Source organism: Bidens hawaiensis, unplaced genomic scaffold (genome assembly GCF_021521415.1).
Source record: "Bidens hawaiensis isolate Kalapana, Puna unplaced genomic scaffold, B.hawaiensis_p1.1 tig00007885_1, whole genome shotgun sequence".
NCBI lineage: Eukaryota > Viridiplantae > Streptophyta > Magnoliopsida > Asterales > Asteraceae > Bidens > Bidens hawaiensis.
In genome coordinates, this window is record NW_027491548.1 from 773,050 (window position 1) to 780,340 (window position 7,291).

At 33.1% G+C, this 7,291-nt stretch overlaps 1 pseudogene; it reads left to right on the forward strand.

Annotated features, from left to right (window-relative positions):
• Nucleotides 1-820: 820 nt before the first annotated feature.
• On the forward strand, nt 821-1,399 carry LOC143636338 (agamous-like MADS-box protein AGL80 pseudogene; annotated as a pseudogene).
• Nucleotides 1,400-7,291: the final 5,892 nt, after the last annotated feature.

Consider the following 7,291-nt stretch of genomic DNA (forward strand, 5'->3'; position numbering starts at 1 on the left):
TCAGAGGGGGTGTATGAATAGCAAGGGAGGGAGGTACATTTAGCCTGACCTATAAATTAAGTGCAAATATTGCTTATACCAACGAAAAAAATGATGTAAAAGACCAAAATCTTATCATAATTTTCTTTAAATGCCACGATCTCATGAGTTTAATTTGCTATCAAATATTATTTTTAAATAATGGTTAGTGCCTTAGTGGTTAGCCAACCCATCACTCCATCAGTAAAGGGGTGGACATGTTTGTAATAACTAAATTGAATGTAAAGGGGTAAACCGTGAAAGGGGTGGGCAAATGCATTGTCGATTGGGTTTATTGAGGGTTATGTAGGAAAAGTAAAGTGGGTAAAAAACAATTTAATTAATTTTTTTATTTGACACATCGCCACGGGTCAAGGAAATATCAACAAAAATTCAAAGTGTATAATTTTGTTATTTTTCGGGTATTTACCGCTCAAGTGTTATTTAAAATGTGATTTTTTTCGTCGTTTACCGTCTGATAATTTTCTATTAATGACTCAGTTTGACACGTGGGTTATTGATTGGTGAGTTTACCTAGAATGTTTGTGACAACATCATGTAATAGTTATTTTCTTGCCCAAAAGCATCAAAATGCATCTTACAATCAATTTATGGCCAATTGTGTAGTTTGACAAAAATCTTTGTACTTAATGCTTGGACAGCACAGGCATTAAGTTCAAAGATTTTGAAAAGCATTCTTCCCATATAAAATCATACATTGAAATGCTCATATGGAACCAATAAAACCCACTCCTACACACAAATTAACTACCAAACTTCTTAGGCCATCCCAAGGCAAACAATGAAGCTTCAATTCATAACCAACGACTCAGCAAGGAAAACATCCTTCAAGAGAAGGATGAAGAGTTTGAGCAAGAAGTTGAACGAGCTGAGCATGTTATGTGGCGTGGATGCATGCGCCATCGTTCACAGCCCGTATGAACCTCAACCTGACGTTTGGCCCAACCGCACGGGTGTCCAGAATGTGCTAGCTCAGTTCATGAGGGTGCCCGTCTACAAGCGGCTTAGACATATGGTGAGTTTAGAGGAGTACATTAAGGAAAGGATCAAGAAGACTGTTGAAGAGCGCAACAAGTTGATGAAGAAGAACAAGGAGCAAGAGATGACATCGTTGATGTACCAATGCTTAAGTGGTGAAGCGTCTGTGGCTAACTTGAACATGACAAATCTGAATGATCTTGGGTTGTTGGTTGATCATAAACTCTCAGATATCAACAGCAGGATTGAGTCACTCAAAAAACCGGTTTCTGAAGATGGTGTGATGGCTAGAGAAGAGCAACCAATTGTCGAAACTTCAGACACCATGAATTTGATACAAATTCCCAAATCTTTCATGAATTTACTCATGGGACCTGAGTAAACAGACTGCTCAACTGCATTTCTCCTTAAAATGTGTTCTTTTATTATGCTACATTGTCTTTGTTTTAGAATAAGTTTTTATTAGATGGATGCTTATTGTTTATCACATCCGATGATATTATTATTATTATTATTATTATTATTATTATTATTATTATTATTATTATTAATTTATAGTTATTTTCTATTATCAAGTGTTAGTAGTTTATAAATTACTAAGTTATTATCCCGTGTTAAAGTCATATAATAATATATAACTTAACTTATTAACACATGTAGTCGTCAAGTAATGAACTTTAGGGTGACATTTATTGATTATATGTTAAGTTAATTTTTATAATTTTTTTATTTTTTCATTTACTATACTATTAAAATAATATTTTTTTCTATAAATAACATGTATTCTCATAATTTCTTACTAATAAAATAATTCAAACTAAATTAAATACACTTAACTTAATTACATTAACATATTTTAATCTACTATACCGTTAGTACATGTGTTTCTTAATGACTTCGGGTTTTTCTATACAAAGTTACATGGTAGTTATTTTTTATTTTGGTTTTATTTCGGTTTTTAGTTTTATAAATTTGTTTTTCTTTAGTTTTGTTTCGGTTCAATTTTTTTGTTACGCTTTAGATAGGTTTAACTTTATTCAGTTTTTTGTTTCGGTTTTTACAGTTTTTGCTTTTGTTTTTGTTTCAGTTTCAGATTTAACGGTTTTAGTTTTTCAGTTTCATTTCGCCTTTTGTTTTAGTTTTGTTAGTATTTGGTTTTTATTTAGATTTTCGGTTTTGGTTTTGTTTTAAGTTTTTTTTAATCAAATTGTATTTAGTTTGTTCTAGTGTCTATTGAAAAATGAAAGAATATGCAACGTTCGCATATTAAGTGAAAGATTCACATGAGTTTCAACTTACAAATGGGTTAAAGTCATTGAAGCTTTATGTTTTTTTGAGTCTTCACAACCAACAATCATGAATTCGCATTTGGTAAAAAGGATTTCAAAGGCTAAGAATGTTTTATGTGTTACCTTCATTTTTCTGATCTTAATCTTCAAATGTGTTATTTCAGTTTTCATTTATGAAAATGGGTAATTATAGAAATGTTTCTATTTGCTTTGCCACAGGTCAAAACGGGTCATTTTAAAAGGGTATTAGTTTGGTTCTGGTCAACAAGGCAATATAAATAGGTATCAATTTAGTTCATGTTTCTTCTGATTTTTTTAAAATCTTATCGACTTGGTTCGGGTTATACCGGGTCAATTTTAGAAAATATTGATTTTGTTCAAGTTAAAATGGGTCATTCTCAAAACATATTGTTTCATTTATGGTCAAAACACATCATTTTAAAAAGATTTGGATTTGGTTTTGGAAATTTAATCATGATTTTAAACTTTAGAAATTAATCTCTTATCAAGAATTTATCTTTTATCTATTATTAATTGTAATTGAATGTAGGTTTGAATATAAGATTTGGAAATTTTGAAATTTTTTTCTTTTGGTTTGAAATGAAAAAGGGTGTTGCTTTTGACACCCAAGTCTATAACACTCACTCTAAAAATATTTTAACGATTATTTTTTCTTAGAATATTCTCAGTAGGTTTTTATACCCATCTCCAGTTCTAAAAATTATAAAATTCATCTAAATAACCACTCCAACTCCATTCTCTATCTCTAAACTCCTTTTCTAAAGTTTAGTGAAATGCTATAGTAAACCTCTAAATTTAGAGCAATGCCATAGCACTCCATTTGTAACTCCCGCCCTCATCCCCCTGCCTATATTCTCTGGCGCTTATTTCTCCTCCTCAATCCCTAACTTAATCAAATTGGGTATTGTTAGCCAAGAGACAAAGAAAACCCCTTCGCTTTCACCACCGTCGTTTCTTTGGTTGACAAATAATCAAACACTCGTGATTCTAGGTTATCTTCTTAGTTTGTCTTTCTTCATTCTCGGGTAATTCATCTTTCAGTCCATATATCTTTTCTAATTCATTCATATTGATGGTTTGTATGTTCCTAGTTCGATACTGCTTTGGTAAATTTTGACGCAGCCCCTATAATACAACTTCTAGTGTTTTGTGACGAAATTAGTCAAAACTAATTAGGTTGCTTAGGTTCTGAAATCCTCAATTCATGCTATAAAAGAAAAATGATATGTTATTTTTATAAAATGCTTATACTAATGTTGTTGAGACATGAGAGTTTATTGGTACACACATATTTCTGAAACTCTAAAGTGATTATATTATATTGGTTTCTTATTTCAGTGTTATAGATTGATGGTGATATGGTTAGATAATGGTTTTTTTGAAATAATCAATAATCTCTCTCGATCGGCCTGTTTTAGGTTTTTGAAGAAAGTAATTGATGTGATCTAAAATATACATATTATTATATAAATATCTCGTACACTTTTAAATACTTTGAGTTAGGTTTTTATTTTAATTAAATATATTCAAGTGGCTCATATTTACGTTTTTAAAAATTTGAGAGACAACGAGCTAAAACATAAAATTTTTACTAAACTTGAGACTAACTAGTGAAAATAAACTTTGTGATTTTGTTATTATAATTAAAGTAGTGTATTAATTATTATATTTAGTATTTGTAAATTAAAAAAAATTCCACATGAGAATGAGAACAAGAAAGCCTACTAACAAATAATTGTTGGATGTTATTTTAGACAAACTAACTGTGTTTGGTATTTTTTTAACAGCCGTAAGTATTATAGTGGGTGGACTACGAAGATTGGGCTTAATATGCAACATTTGAAGCAATAAATAATTATTTGTGGCCTGGGCATATATGGAGTCTAGGTCAGCGATAAAGCAGAATAAAAAGAAAAAATATAGACAAAATGGTAAAATAGGTCATTTATGTTTTCACGGTTTTTCAATAGTCGTCCTTTGAAAAACTTAATGACTGAAATCATATTCAGTGTTTCTAAAATGTTGCACGTTACGTCATTTTCCACTAACCCAGTTAGATTTTTTCGTTAACTCTCATCACATGAGATCCACGTGAGGGTAAAAACATAATTTCATTTCCCAAATCATTTCCCCCCTTTTATAACCCCCCCCCCCCCCCGGTCTTTTCCTTCATTCGATTAGAAATTAGGGTTACGAGCTATCAAATTGGGGGGAATTTCTAGCCGTAATCGATCTTGTGAATGATGGTTTTCTGTGAATGTGGTAAAGAAACCTTCATTAAAATGTCTTGGACGGATAAAAACCCAGGTCGTCGGTTCTACTCATGCCCTGTCCTGGTACAATTTTCTATTTCTCTTCTTGAATTAGGGTTAATGTTCTTAACACGAGTAATTATATGTTTTTGCTTGAAATTAGGGTACAAATTGCAAATTTATTGGATGGTTTGACCATAAAAAGTGTCAAAGGTGCATGGACATCATACCTGGTCTTCTCAGAGCTAAGAAAAAGCTTGAGGAAGCTAATAATAGTCTTGAAGAAGCTAAGAACAAGCTTGAAGAAGCAAACAAGAATATAGGATACAAACCAAGCAAAATGAAAAGGATGTTGATTGCAAGTTGGATATGTTTCATAATCTATGTACTTTTATTCTAGATTAAATTATCTTTTGTTTAGGTTAAGAAGGTGTGTATGTTGTCTTAATGTTGTTGACTGCTGTTGTCGACTTTTGACACCATCCTAATGTAAGTTTTTAAGGTTAATGTAAGTTAATGTTGTTGTTGGAAAGATGTCTATTGGTTGTTTTCAGGTTACAATTGTTAATATTGACTACACATTTGTATATTACAATGAGTTTTTGTATGCAAAAACCAAATGTGCATTGCACTAGGCATATGTTGACTGCATTAACCAATTTTGACTGCAGTAGACACTTGTTGACTGCAAATAACCAACTTTGATCCTTACCTAGACACATTTTGACTACACATGTTGACTGCAAATAATCAAAATGGGACTGCACTAGACATGCTGAATGCAATAACCAAAATGTGAATGCAATACAAAGTCAAAAAAACATCAACCATAGAGATTACATAAACCATTCAAATAAAGTCATTACATCAACCATTCAACCAGTCATTACATATCCAAATTTAAAATACCAAATTATCATCCTAAAGTCATTAATCCGAGTTCAAAACACCAAATTACCAACATCCAAACTACCAACATCCAAACATACATTAACACATACATAAACTAAAACACATTCCAAAAGACAAATCATTCTTACATCCTGCCCAATCTTCCAGAAGACCAATCACCTTGGCTGCTTGCATGTCCTTATGTTGTGTTAGTGGAGCCACACCTTGAACAAGCTCCTTTGGTTTCTTTCTTTGACAACTTACCACCTTGAGTCAAGTCCTCTAACTCAAATGCTAATCTCTTCCTAGCCTTCTTTGGTCTACCAACTTGTTTGTTATGTTTGGGAGGAGTAAGAGTTGTAGGAACTTGGGACCTTGGCCATAAGGGTCTGCCATTGATTGGATTGATCTTGAAAGAATAAACTTGTCTCCATGTGTACATTCTATGCACCGGATGAACCCAGCTTTCCACTGCACCAACCCTTCCACCATTAATAGCCTTGTACCAAATTGCTGCCACCGCATGTTCACAAGGAATACATGGGTTGCATATATGACATAGTTCAAACAATTGCATAATATAATCACTTCCTAACTAAGTACATAATGAAATACAACAGACAATTGCATAATTTAATCACTACCCAACTTCCCAACTAAGTACATAATGAAATACAACAGACAATTGCATACCTGTCATCTCCCACCTTCTGCATGTACATGTCCTCTTCACCAAATCAACAACTCTTTGCTTACCTGGCCTGCCACTAACCTGATATAGATCTCCCCCATTCCACTGAACAGTATAATGTGCTGCATTTGTCCTAATTTTTTGCAACTCAGTGGTGGCAGTGGGAGTAAGCAACCCTTCACTCTTGTCTATAACCTCCAAAACATTCACTATCCTTCTCATTAAGTATTCCCTTATGTATTCAAATGTTGATATGATTGGCATGTCTCTGCCTTCCACAATCTTACCATTAAAAACTTCACACATGTTGTTAATCAACATATTAGACACTGCCCTCCCTATGAACAAATCAAAGTAGTTGACACATTCAAAAGTGATAGTTGACACATGACGCAGAGCTAAAGATGACAGTTGACACCTTAAAGAGATAAAGCACATAACTGAGAAGTGTGACATAGACCAGTGTTTAGGATGAATGTTGGACAACCACAAGTGGGCATCAGGGTTGAATGCTTTCAACTCATCCATTGTTGTCTCAAATTCAGGAATTGTTGTTGCATAGGCACACTTATATAACATATCTTCGTACAACTTCCCTTTATAAGTTGCTTTAAAGTTCTCATGAATATGCCTAACACAAAATCTGTGCTCAGCACATGGAAACAAATTTTCAATAGCAGGAAGAAGGCCATGTTCAAGAAAGTTACAACTTAAATCCAAATATAGTGCAGTGTACAAGAAAGTTATAACTTAAAAACAAACACAAACTAAATAACATACCTTTTGCCTATCACTCATGAAAGTGAAACATGAGTTTGGACCCAAGTCCAAGAGCTGAGATTTTCTGTCTCTATAACTGCAAAAGAAAGTGGGTAGATTCCATTATTTGGGTCAACTACAACTGCAGATAATATTTGACCTGGGAATGGTCCTTTCATGAATGCACCATCTAGACCCAGTAGATCCCTCCCTATTGCCTTAAACCCTTGCTTCAAAGAACCAAAACAAACATAGATCCTTTTGAACCTTCTAGTTGGTAGATTTGTGTCGGTGTCCTCCTCAACCTGAATTTTTAATTCAAGCACATAATCCCTAAGCATACCATACTGTGTTGTGTAATCCCCTTGCAT